General features: G+C 39.0%; 1 long non-coding RNA gene across 1 annotated transcript in view; it reads left to right on the forward strand.

Annotated features, from left to right (window-relative positions):
• Positions 1–800: 800 nt before the first annotated feature.
• The window catches only part of LOC118353386 (uncharacterized), a 30,755-nt gene continuing 19,360 nt past the window's right edge, over positions 801–12,195 (forward strand). Inside the window, exons 1-2 of the long non-coding RNA XR_004812227.2 lie at positions 801–912; positions 7,249–7,381. This is a non-coding gene — a long non-coding RNA (uncharacterized LOC118353386). The remainder of the gene's footprint in view (positions 913–7,248; positions 7,382–12,195) is intronic.

Consider the following 12,195-nt stretch of genomic DNA (forward strand, 5'->3'; position numbering starts at 1 on the left):
ACTTTTTATACTTTTTTACACTCTCCGGTTTGACTATTTCTTTATTGTGTACATACATTATTTTAATTGAAAAATATGAGTTTAGGAAACTACATGTGCTCAGAAGTTAGTATATTTAAGATGACATATTTCTATCTTTGTAATTGTTGTGTGAACATTTATTTATATTATTTAATGTACTTCACGCTTGCATTGGTCTGCTCAGGTGGCCATAACAAAATACCACAGAGTGGGAGGCTAGGACAGCAGAAATTTAGTCACTAACTGTTCTGCAGGTAGAAAGTTCCTGACCAGGGTTTTGACAGGTTTCATTTCTGCTGAGGCCTCTCTCTTTGGCTTGTGGATGGCCACCTTCTCCCTGTGTCCTCACGTGGTCTTTTTGTTGTGTGTGTACATCCTTGGTGTCTCTTCTTGCGTCCAAATTCCCATTTATAAGGACACTAGTTAGATTAGATGAGGACCCACCCAGATGACCTCATGTGACTCTGATTATCTCTCTAAAGGTTCTATGTCTAAATACAGTCCTATTCTGAAGTACGGAGAGTTAAAGCTTTAACATATGAATCTGGTGGGGGTGGGGGTGGGGGTGGGTGTCACAATTCAGCCCATAGCAGTTGTCATGATCCCATTTATAACATCAGAATACATCAATTCCTTTACATTATTGGTAAAGGGCATTTTATGTATTCCCCCTTACATTATTTGAACATCTTACACCTACCTTTTTGCTTACAACAGTAATTAATATTTAACATTTAATGCCTACTACTGTCAGGCTAACCCTATTTTATTTGCATTCCAGCATTTGGGCCACACAGCAACCATATGACCTAGATGCTGCTATTATTCACATTGTGCTGGCAAGAAAACTGAGATGTGGAGATGTTCGTGGGCTCACCAAGCTCGTGACTGGTAAGTGGAGAAAGCCCTCTGCCTGCGCAGGAGCTCTGTGAAACCCCTACAGCAGTTGTTAGGTAAGTCATGGCCGGGGGCGGGGGGTGGGGGGCAAGTGGCAAGTTCCCTGACCAGATTTTAAAACTTCTATATGGCTGCTCCACTTATTCATTTTTACCTTCCCAGCATTTCAGTTCAGTGCCCGGCAAACAGTTGGTACTCCATACATACTGAGCAGATGCTGGTTAGTTCAGATCACTGTTATTTTCTTTTAAGAAATAAATAAATGATAGATGAGTATCTTTGTGATTTATTCAACTGAGCATCCCAAAGCTAGCCTCATGACATGGTGCCCATCAGTCAACACCCTGCCGAACTTCAAAGTTGAAAGCAGGGTGCTTCATACATGTGCGAATCCAGCCACATGAAGAGATTGAAGGGTTTGCTGAAGGCTGCCCATTTAACTGGTGACAGATAAAAAAACCACAAGAACTTTAGTCCATTTCTGGTCCCATTACTTTTTTTTTTTTTAAGATTTTATTATTTATTCATGAGAGACACAAAGAGAGAGAGAGAGGCAGAGACACAGGTAGAGGGAGATGGTCCCATTACTTTACTCTTAAATCTCACCACCCCATTTAGGAGTGCAATGACCTAGTAACATTTGTAGGGGAGAGAGAGAAACATATGCTCTGTGTTTTTTTATTTATTAAAGATTTTATTTATCCATGAAAGACAGAGAGATGCAAAGAGAGAGAGGCAGAGACACAAGCAGAGGGAGAAGCAGGCTCCATGCAGGGAGCCCGATGTGGGACTCGATCCCTGGTCTTCAGGATCATGCCCTGGGCCGAAGGTGTGCTAAACCGCTGAGCCAGCTGGGATGCCCTCTGTGTTCTTTTGAAAATACTTGTTAGAGGGCAGCCCGGGTGGCTCAGCGGTTTAGCGCCGCCTTCAGCCCAGGGCATGATCCTAGAGACCCAGGATCGAGTCCTGCGTTGGGCTCCCTGCATGGAGTCTGCCTCTCTCTCTTTAAAAAAAAAAAAAAAAAAAAAAAAAAATACTTGTTAGATTTCTGCAAAAGAGAACCCCCATCTCCTTGCTTTTCCTTTAGTCAATCAGATATTTATTTAGTAACTCAGAGCCAGTTTAAAATGAATGGAACTTACAGCATCATTTTCAGAAGAGCCACAGCAGCATTTTAAAATTTATAATGAAAAAACAAAACAAAACCACAACCCACTTCTGTTGAGCGAACAGTCAAGGTGATACGTGTGTGCAAACTCAGGGGTCACAAGGGCACCTGTGCATTGCTGGTCGCTGCCCCGCATCGCCGACCGGTTGTGCTTCCTCGTTGCGGATGGTTCAGCCTTGGCTCGGAATGGAGAGCCCTGGAGTCTGGGCGAGCTCTCCATAGAATCCCAGTTCATTAGCGTCGCCTCCTTGGCCACCTGGAGACTGTGAGTGAGTGGGAAGCACTGACGCTTCATCAGAGCCCAGAACGATGAAATCCCAAGCACCTTGAGATGGTTCTTGGTTTTTCCACTTAGAAGTCAAATTTGATCATGTTATTCTTTTTGCTCCTTTTATTGTAGCCAATTCTGTGTTAACTTAATAGGCCTTCTCTGACTTTCCATCTTGTAAAAATAGGATACAGGTTGTTTACTGGCAATTTCTTAAACACTTTCCTTAAACAAACACAGAGGTGTTCCGCCTTGCTCTAAATTGGTGTTTTCTTTGTACACACCTGCTCATAACATACATATTTACTTCCTTTTATTTGGTTTTATGCTACACGTAAAACTGAGTGGTTCTGCCATTTATTTCATATATATTTTTCAAGGAATAGCTTTGTCTTTTTTCTTTAACCATTTAATTATTTGCTTATCTAGAGAGAGTAAGGCTGAATTATTTCAGGGGTAACCTGGGGAAATAAATCCCAGTTTGGAAAGAAGTTTAGGTGTCTCTGCTGAAGATTTTATAATTGATATTATTTTTGTTTCTATCAACCACTGTGGAAAGTAATAGAAATTTTAAATGAACGGGGTCCAAGCCTGATGCTCAATGGTTCAAGGGTAATTCTGTTTCAATTTAGATGCCTTAAGTTCAGTTCTGTATGTGATTGGACCCGCAAAAGGCAGAGACTCCACAAACTCATTACAATCAAATGGGACTTGAATTCTCTTGTCTAATGTCATAATAAGCAATTATGAGCATCTTCTCAGCATTCAAATAGGATAATAGTGAACCCCCAGAGAGACATTATATGCTGGCAGACTCTGGCTGATGGAATGCACATATGCTCAATGGACCCCTCAAGGCAGGATGGGTAGCTAGATGCCAGGGCAGATTGCCCTCACTATTTAGGGTAGACACTACCTTCAGTGATGACTTGTGTTTTGTACGCTGAGCAGTTATAATAATATGTGTGTTCATTCTGGAGAATTCTCTGTGGCAACAGAACAAACAGCCTTTCCCATCTATTTCCCATTTTCATGAGAGAATAGCAAGCGAACCTTGCCTTCTCACTTCACGTTTCTCTGATGGCCAAGGCTGCGAAAATACGAGTTGCTGCTGTGTGCTGCTATTTCATGTTAAGCTAAATGTCCTTTTGTCCACTCTGGGAAAGGTAGCAGATTTTGCATTAGCAGGGGGACTATTTGTAGAGATAATTGGATAAGTAAACACTTGCCGACCTGCAGCTCAGCATCGAGTAGTGCCTCATACTTATTGGACAATTTCCCTGCAAGCAAATGTTACTAAACTGTCATATTCTTTTCAGCCGGGTCCTCCCAGCAACACAAGATGGCCTCTTTTTTCACGAATTAAAAAGGAGGTTCAACCAGATGATTTCTAAGGGAGAATCCTGCTCAAAATGTATGATTCAGCGAAAAAAACGATAAGATGACATTTATACATGTTGTATTCTTTAAATTGGATATCTTTAGAAGAATGTACTTTCCATAAGGACCCAGGCTACGCAGTACAAGTAAAATAGAAATTTGGGCCAAATTAAATAACTCTAAAATGTGTATCAGCATTAAAACAATTTTTTAATGTGAAGAAAAACAAAAATGGGAATGGTTTGCAGAAATCATGGAGTTGTTTTCATATATCTCTAGTTTGCACCTTACCTACTTTCACAAACTATTTAAGGCCTATAGTACACATCAAAAATTAAACTATTAATAGACACTCCCAAGTGTGTAGAATAAGCCATAAAATTTAATATTTAAAGATATGATATCTATTTATTTTCCCACCAGCAAAACCAGTGTAGTTATTTTGTTTATCTTGATCAGATCACCCTGCTGCATGGTTGATATGATCCATGATGGTAGCATCCGTTTCTGAAATAGTCAGAAGCCTAATATGGCCATTCTATGCAAAGATGGTCAGAACCACACCTCAGCTGCATCCCAAATAGTCTCTTCGATGCATACAAATCATAAAAGGGTTCCTTTCTGTCTCTTTTTATCCATCAAAGTGGGTTATTTTAAGACTATCTTACCTGGTGATGGCTATTTTTAATTTTGCAGATGACAAATCTTACGCTCTGTTCCTCTCTAAATTAACAAAAAGAGCTGTCATTAAAGGGGCTGGCACCCACTTTTAACAAACAGAGTGACATTCTCCTGTTTATCAAAGTTACATGTAGGGATTTGCCTAGCACGTCAACAGAAAGGTAAATACAAATGCGTAAGCAGTCCCAAACACATCACATTGAAATTATTTTTGAGTTGAAAAAAAAATTGCTTGGCTTGACTTCCAAATTGGCAGAAACCTTCGCAGTAATATTTATTAACGCAATTAGGCTCAAGGATTGGGTGGAGGGATTAAAAACAAACTAATCAACAACAAACAATCAAGTAATGACAGGAGATTAGACATAGTTGAACAGTTGCCTGGAGTTCAAAAGGTCTTCTTATAACACATCGGTTTTTCATAATTCTGACTCCCTCTGTGTGGACTCCGACTCTCTGTTTCTATCTGATATCGAGCGCTGAGAAATAAGCACAAAACAATGCTCCCAAGTCCCACAAAGAGGGTTTTTTTTTTTTTTTTCTCCATGCTTTTAGCAACGTGACCTTAGGTATTGATTCATAGCCCGCCACAGCCCCCCAGAGCAAAAGGGAACATTTGATAATTAAGTCAGTATCTGCACTTTCTAAAATATTTTGTGCTGACTTACAACAAAGAGAGACCCTTTATTTTTCCTCTCAGACTCCCAGTGAATGCAGATGCAGGCTCTGACCTCTGACCTTTCTCCAAACTCTAGCTACAGCTGCTGTTTCTCCTTCTCTGGGCCTGTAGCTGCTGATAGACTGGTAAAATTCATTAAGTGGTGTGTGTATAATTTTCTTTTAAGCAAACATGAAACAATTTATACCCCAAGACTTACTTATAAAATATACCTTTATTGAGCTCAGAAAGAAAGTAAATTCTTTCATTGAGGCGCCTATCAGGGATTTGCCAGATAAGTACCAAGGCCGATTGACTAAAATAAGGCACAGAAAAATTATTTTGAAGAATTTTATATTAAACCTTGAGCTTTCCATTGTAAAACTCTCAAGATTGTAAAGCAAATTAAGTCAGAAATCTCTTTTTTTTTATATTCCATTAGAGTCATTACTGAAATAGGGCCACAAAAGGTAATAGCAATAAAACCAAATACCTTGAGGTGTGTATGCAAATTATATGCTAATATATGATAATCTGAGTACCATGCTCAGTGGCCATAAAAAATACTAAATGCAGCTAATTAAAGGTAGGTAAGTTGCTGTGTTTTATACTTCACAGCAATACAAGAGAGGTAGTATATTATGATAATTATAGCATCACTTGCCTTGGGGAATACATCCAACATTTTAACAGGATTTCTTAATCTGGTATATTTGTCCATTTCACCGAATGTAATCACTTACTCTCTTTTCTACCCCAGGTTGTAGATCCATGAAGTTAGTGCAGAACTAAATAACACATTAAGTCTTTTGCCAGAAGGAAAGCAAACACTCTTCTCCCTAGAAATTTTGAAAGTGTCATGCCCACTTAACAAGACTCTTCTGAGGGCTCCCCACCAGGGTAGTGGGGTTCAGCAGTCAGCCACATTGAAAATCTGGGTAACCAGAGCCAAGAATTCTCAACATAACTGGGAAATGCAAAGAACTGCTTCTCCCAGAATGTAAGCTCAATATAGAGTATTCTTTCATATAGTGAACTTGAGTCATGGAATATATGTTTCCATTTTTAATCCTAAGAAATTCAAAGAAAATGAAAACTAAAAATTGCAGTGAGATTTATAAGAGAGCATAAAGTTGATGTGAGATCTACCTGCCAAAAAATACCTGGTTTTCTATAATCTAACTAAAAAGTTACGTATGTATATTTAATTTTGGTAGTAATTTAAGCTCTAAAATGCTTTTGCTCCAAAATACAAAGCATATACTGTACCAGGCTGAAAATTACCTAAGGTAGGCAAAAAATTCACTTGAAATAAATTTACCAACTTGTGATGTTTATGTTGTTATTTTCTGGGCTTTTGGGTGGAGATTGAAGTGTTCTGCAATAAGATGAATTGGTAATTTATGAATTCATCATATATCATGTATCAGTATTTCAAATAAAATGAACTGCAGAAAGACAAAAAACAAAAGACCTACCCAAACCAACCTACCAAAAACCCCAGTGATATGGTTAGCATGTGAGTTAGTGGGTCTTAAATTTTGGAAGGTATTAGAATCACATGGAGAATTTGTTAAACCTGAGTACCAGACCCAGTCCCAGAACTTATTTTGAAATAGATCTGAGGTGGGGCTTGGTAATTTTGTCATTGGTATGTTTCTGGGTGATACTGCTGGTCCAGGGCCCACACTTTGAGAACCAATACTGCAGGCTAAGGAAGGCTAGTTGTGTAGCTTGCACCAGTTAAAAGTGTGCATTAGATTGCTTTGAAGACCTTTCAGGCCATTCCAGCAATGAACACAAGAGTCCTTGCTCAGGTGGAGGTCATGCTAATTCACCAGTGTATGGAGTCATTTTATCTCCAGCCATATTCAGGGTCTTGTGACCCAAGATTTGTGAATTACTTGAATTTTTTTATTACCCTGACTTGTTTGATGATAGTTCTATTTGTCGGGACTCTTTTCATTGCAAGAGTCATAAACCCAATTTAAAATAATTTAAGAAAAATAGGAGATTTGATTACCAGACCATGGCTGGTCACAAAATTCAGGCTACAGAGGGTTAGGAGAAGAGCCATACTTGGACCTCAGAGCCCAGGAAGACTGAGGGTCTCAGGCTAGTGCCTAGACACATTCAGCAGTTTCCATTTCTTATTGATTGTCTTTGTTTTTACAGATTATTTTTCTCTGTGTAGCAGAGAATAAAGCTGAGAGCATAAACAGCATCATATTCCCAGAATTACCACTGCTTTCCTCCTTTCTTCTGGAATACCAGTGGACTGACTCTGCCATCCTGGTCTCAAGTCCCAGTGAGTACATAATGACAGCAGAGAGACAAGTAATACATGTATTTAAAGCTCTGCCAGTTTCACTTCAATTAGGTGAAAAAGTTCAGCTTGAGGAGATGGTGGCTTTTTGTTTTAAGGTGAGTATATTTTCTTAAGAAACACTCACCGACAAAAAGACATCAAATTTTAATCCATAATGGTTCGCCACTCTCCACCATGGTAGGGGATCCAGGTAACCACTAATTGCTGTGGTACTTTGAGGTAGACACACAATCAGGAACATCTGAGAAAGCCTCCTGATTTTCCCCTGAAGGGATGGGGCCTGGAGGAGCAGTAATGCCTTTGGGGGGCTATGTCTTCTTTAGGACAAATGTTAGAGTATTCTTTGAAATATGAGATGATCCCCAACTCTACATTTGGAATGGATTGTGCCTACTGAGCTGAGATTTAGAGGACAGGCATTCACCTTGAACCTGTCTCAAACCATCTCTCTGGCAAGTGCTACTTGTATTAGTTTCCTTTGGCCGCTGTAACAAATTAACCCAAACCTCCTGTCTTCCAACAACATGAACTTCTTATCTTAGAAGCCCAACACAGGTCTCACTGGGAAACATCAATGTGTTACAGGGCTGTGCTCCTCTGTAGAGGCTGCAAAGGATAACTCTTGTCCTTGTCTTTTCCAGCTTCTGGAATCCACTTAGATGCCTGTACTTTGTCCCTTTCTTCTATCTTCCAGGACAGCAAGAGCAGGCTGAGGCCCCCCAGATGCATCACTCTGACCTTCTCTTCAGCTTCTGTCTTCCACTTTAGGCCTCTCGTGATTACTTTGGGCACACCAGATAACTCAGAAAAATCTTCCTTTTAGCAAACTTAATTCCTCTTTGCCACATAAGGACAACATATTCACAGGTTCTAGGGATTAGGACATGGATATCTTTGGAGGAAGAGAGCATTTTGCTGCCTACCACATTGGCATATGTGTATGGGGAGTAGATTCAGATAAGATTGAGCCATGATCCTACCTTCAGTGATTATATGGCCAATACCAAGAGATAAAAGTGCAAACAAATCCTTATCATACAGTGTAATAAGCAGTATAATAGAGGAATCTGCAAAGCCCATGGATAGAATAGCAAATTCGGTTTTGTTAGATCATAAAACATTTTAAGAGAGATGAGGGAATTTGCTTAAGTTTTGAAGAATGGGAAGAAAAGCTCTGCAGAGATACCAGATAAGTGGAGATTCAAGATAAATATAAAAGTTCAAGGTATAGGACAGGAGTAAGGGATGCTGTGCAGTTGCAATGATGAGTAGAAGCAAGTGCTTAACTATGCTAAGACCTTGAATTTCATCCTGTGTGCAATGTGGAATCACTTATGGATTCTGAGGCATTGTCTGTGGCATTGCATCACTGTAGCTATCATATCCAATATGTGCATTAAGTAGATTTTTTATATTGACAGTGTTGAGGAGAATTTATCGAGGAATTCACCCTCGATTGAGGAATTGTTGAGGAATTGGACACATCCCTAAAGAGATGATTGCAATATTCCAGGAAAGTGGATATTATAGGCATTTGGTGAATTCAGTGGTCAAGATGATGGGGAGAGAGATGGTTGGAGAAAAATGCCAAAGGATGGCTGAAGGATTTGCTGAGGGTTGAATGCAGAAAATCAGGGGAAAAGGAGTCAAGGAATCACTCCTGGTCTCTGCTTGGGGCAGCTGGTTAGATTGTGACACCATTAGCCAAGATAAAATGATAAGCAATGATGGAGAAAAAAATAATTGTTTCCACTTTGAGTGTATTGACCTAAGTGTGGGAAGATGTTGAAGATCCATCTTTACAGCAATTAAAGTGAAAAAATCTGGGATATTTGGTTGATTTTTAGGTTTAAAATAAATCCTCCAAATTGTGATCTTAGCTCAGTTAGATGAAGAGGTTCTTTGAGTGAGATGGTGTATATAGACGGGACTAGTGGCCAAGGATGGAGAAGGAGACATGGCACAGAACACTGGAGATAATATCAAGAAGGAAAAACCCAATGAATGTTCAAAAATGTTAAGAGTAACTAAAAGCACTCTGTAATGTATATTTAAAGCAGAGAGAATGTAAGCAAAAGGCATGTGATATATTAACAAATGACACTACAAGAGCAGAGTTTTACAATGATTTTCTTGGTCTTCCCAAAAGAATCATCTTCAACTTGAAAACAGGTATATGGATCCAAAGAAAGGTAAGAGAGAAACTTAAAGAATATCTTTTTGCCTGAACTGAATTCCTGTCTCCAGGCTGAGATTATTCCAGAAGAGCAAATTAATTTCCAGATGCTGTCAAAGAGCCATTACTCATAATCTCTGAGGAGTTATGAAGAACTGGTGAAGTGCCAAAAGCTCAGCACTCAAATAGTAAGGGCATGTGATTAGGGGAGTTTCCTGACAAATTCTACAATAGCTACTCTGACAAGTTGTGTTTAGAGAACAGTCACTCACATGAAGGGGTTAACGGAAATGCAAGAGTGGGAAGTCATTTCAACTGTATTTCATTTATATCTTAATTCGAGGGCACACAAAGTTTGGAGAAAGCTGATTCATTGGGACAAGATCAAAATAGAATGATATTTTCCTTCTGGAATAATGACCCACACAAGGTACAATATAGAGGAACAGATGTAAAGTCTTGAGTTTAGGTTTAAGAAACCAATCAAACAAGGCAAATGGGAAGATGTTGAAGATCTAGCTTTGCAGTAGTTAAAGTGACAAGATTTGCGTATTTGGTTGATTTTATGTTTAATACCCCAGGGACACCTGGCTGGCTCAGTCAGTAGAAAGTGTGAATCTTGATCTTGGGGTCATAGATTTGAGCCCCAGATTGGGTGTAGAGATTACTCAAAAATAAAATCTTTATAAAAAAAAAAGAAAAAAGAAATACCCAGAGATGTAAGTTGGCAAGGAATAGCTTTATCCTCACTGGCAAACATATCATTTTTAGCATTGGGTTGTCTTTGGGTACTCTATTTTAAAGGGACAAAGACTAAAAGAAAGGAAGCCCTTAGGACCTGGAAATTATGCCAAATGAGTAAAAGTTGAAGGAGCTAATTACAATGTTTAGGCCAGAGAAGACATGTTATAGCTTCAAATATTTGAAGAAATGATGAGATTAGGCTTCTAATTTTCTTTAGCTTGAGAAGCTGAAATTAGTGCAATGAGGTACGATTAAACTCAATATTGAAATAACTTTTAAAAATTAGATCTTCTAAATTTCATCTAATACCCAGTCCATACAAAAAAAAAAAAAAAATTAATTAAAAACCTGAGATCTAAAAAAAAAGGATTGAGCTGCCTGTTGAGAAATATGGTTCTTCTCCATAGCAATCCTCAGACACAGACTAAATGACCACTTGTCAGGGATGTCGGAAAAGAAATTCCAGCATCTTGTGTGAGTTTGAAATGTGTCAGTTTTTTCCTGTCTTTTTAACTATGAAGATTCCTTTTAATTAAAAAAAAAAAAAAACAAAACATTCAATGGGTCTTCTTATACTAATACTCCTATCTGTTACATGAGAAAGTATATACAGTAACATAAAAACATTTATTTGGGTCCAGAACTAGAGTCATATAAATATATATTGAAACGGCTCAAAAGTATCTTTACATTTTGCAAAAATTAAATTCTCAAAGTATACTTATTCCACAGACAATGCCTACTGCTCCTTTGGATTCATGGCTCCCATGAATAGTCATGAATCCCATTTCCTGTCTTCTCATGGTTTGCATGGTTCAGACTGGGATGGAAAAAGATAAGAAATATATGATTCAATAGGTCTGGTTAGGGCCTGAGAATCTGCATTTTTAACAGATGTAGAGAGAATGTTGATGCTGCCAGTTTGCAGATCACATTTTGAGTAGTAGCAGTAAAGCATCTCCCAGGTTCAAGTTTGTCTTAGGAGTTTTACAGTTTATCCAAATCCAAACTCAATACTGTCCCCTGTGGATTTATTTACTTATTTATTCATAAGAGACACAGAGAAAGAGGCAGAGACACAGGAAGTGGGAGAAGCAGGCTCCCCGAAGGGAGTCTGATGCGGGGACTTGATCCTGGAACTCTGGGATCACGCCCTGAGCCACAGGGAGCCGCTCAAGGGCTCAACCGCTGAGCCACCCAGGCGTCCCCCTTGTGGATAATTTAAAGCATAGTTCCCTGGCTTACTCTGAATCCCAGCTTTTCCATTTACGAAAGCAGAGTGATCTTGAGGAAATTCATTAAGACTTCTGACTCCTTTGTGAGGTTGTTATATAAGATTAAATGAAATAATGTGTATAAAGTGTTCAGCATAGTACCTGATAAATAGCATTCATTCTATGTTTATGGTTACTGATTTTTTTTAATGACAATGAACATAAAGGTGATAATGAAAAATTAAGTGGAATGAGAAGACAGGCATTTCTTCTCCAATGCTGTGTGTGTTCCTAAAAAAAAATGCACATTAAAAATAATAGGCTCGAGAGAAACAGACCAGTCCAATGCATTTTTTAAAAAGAATCAGAGTACTAAGAAGGAAGGAAGGAAGGAAGGAAGGAAGGAAGGAAGGAAGGAAGGAAGGAAGGAAGGAAGGAAGGAAGAAAAAGAGTTTATATCTGGGAATTAATTCAGATGGCCCAGGCAGATGGCTCAGCATTGCTGAAAATTGCTCCATGGATGTTAAAAATAAGCAAAAGAGAGTACAAAATCGATACCGGCAACACTTTCCTTGGAGCAGTGTTGGTGGGTGAAGGGAGTCTGGGGTGGTAAGGCTGCCATTAGGATAGGTGAGGGGGTTGGTGGTACCAGGTGGCCC

The sequence above is a fragment of the Canis lupus genome, chromosome 35, assembly GCF_003254725.2.
Source record: "Canis lupus dingo isolate Sandy chromosome 35, ASM325472v2, whole genome shotgun sequence".
Lineage (NCBI taxonomy): Eukaryota > Metazoa > Chordata > Mammalia > Carnivora > Canidae > Canis > Canis lupus.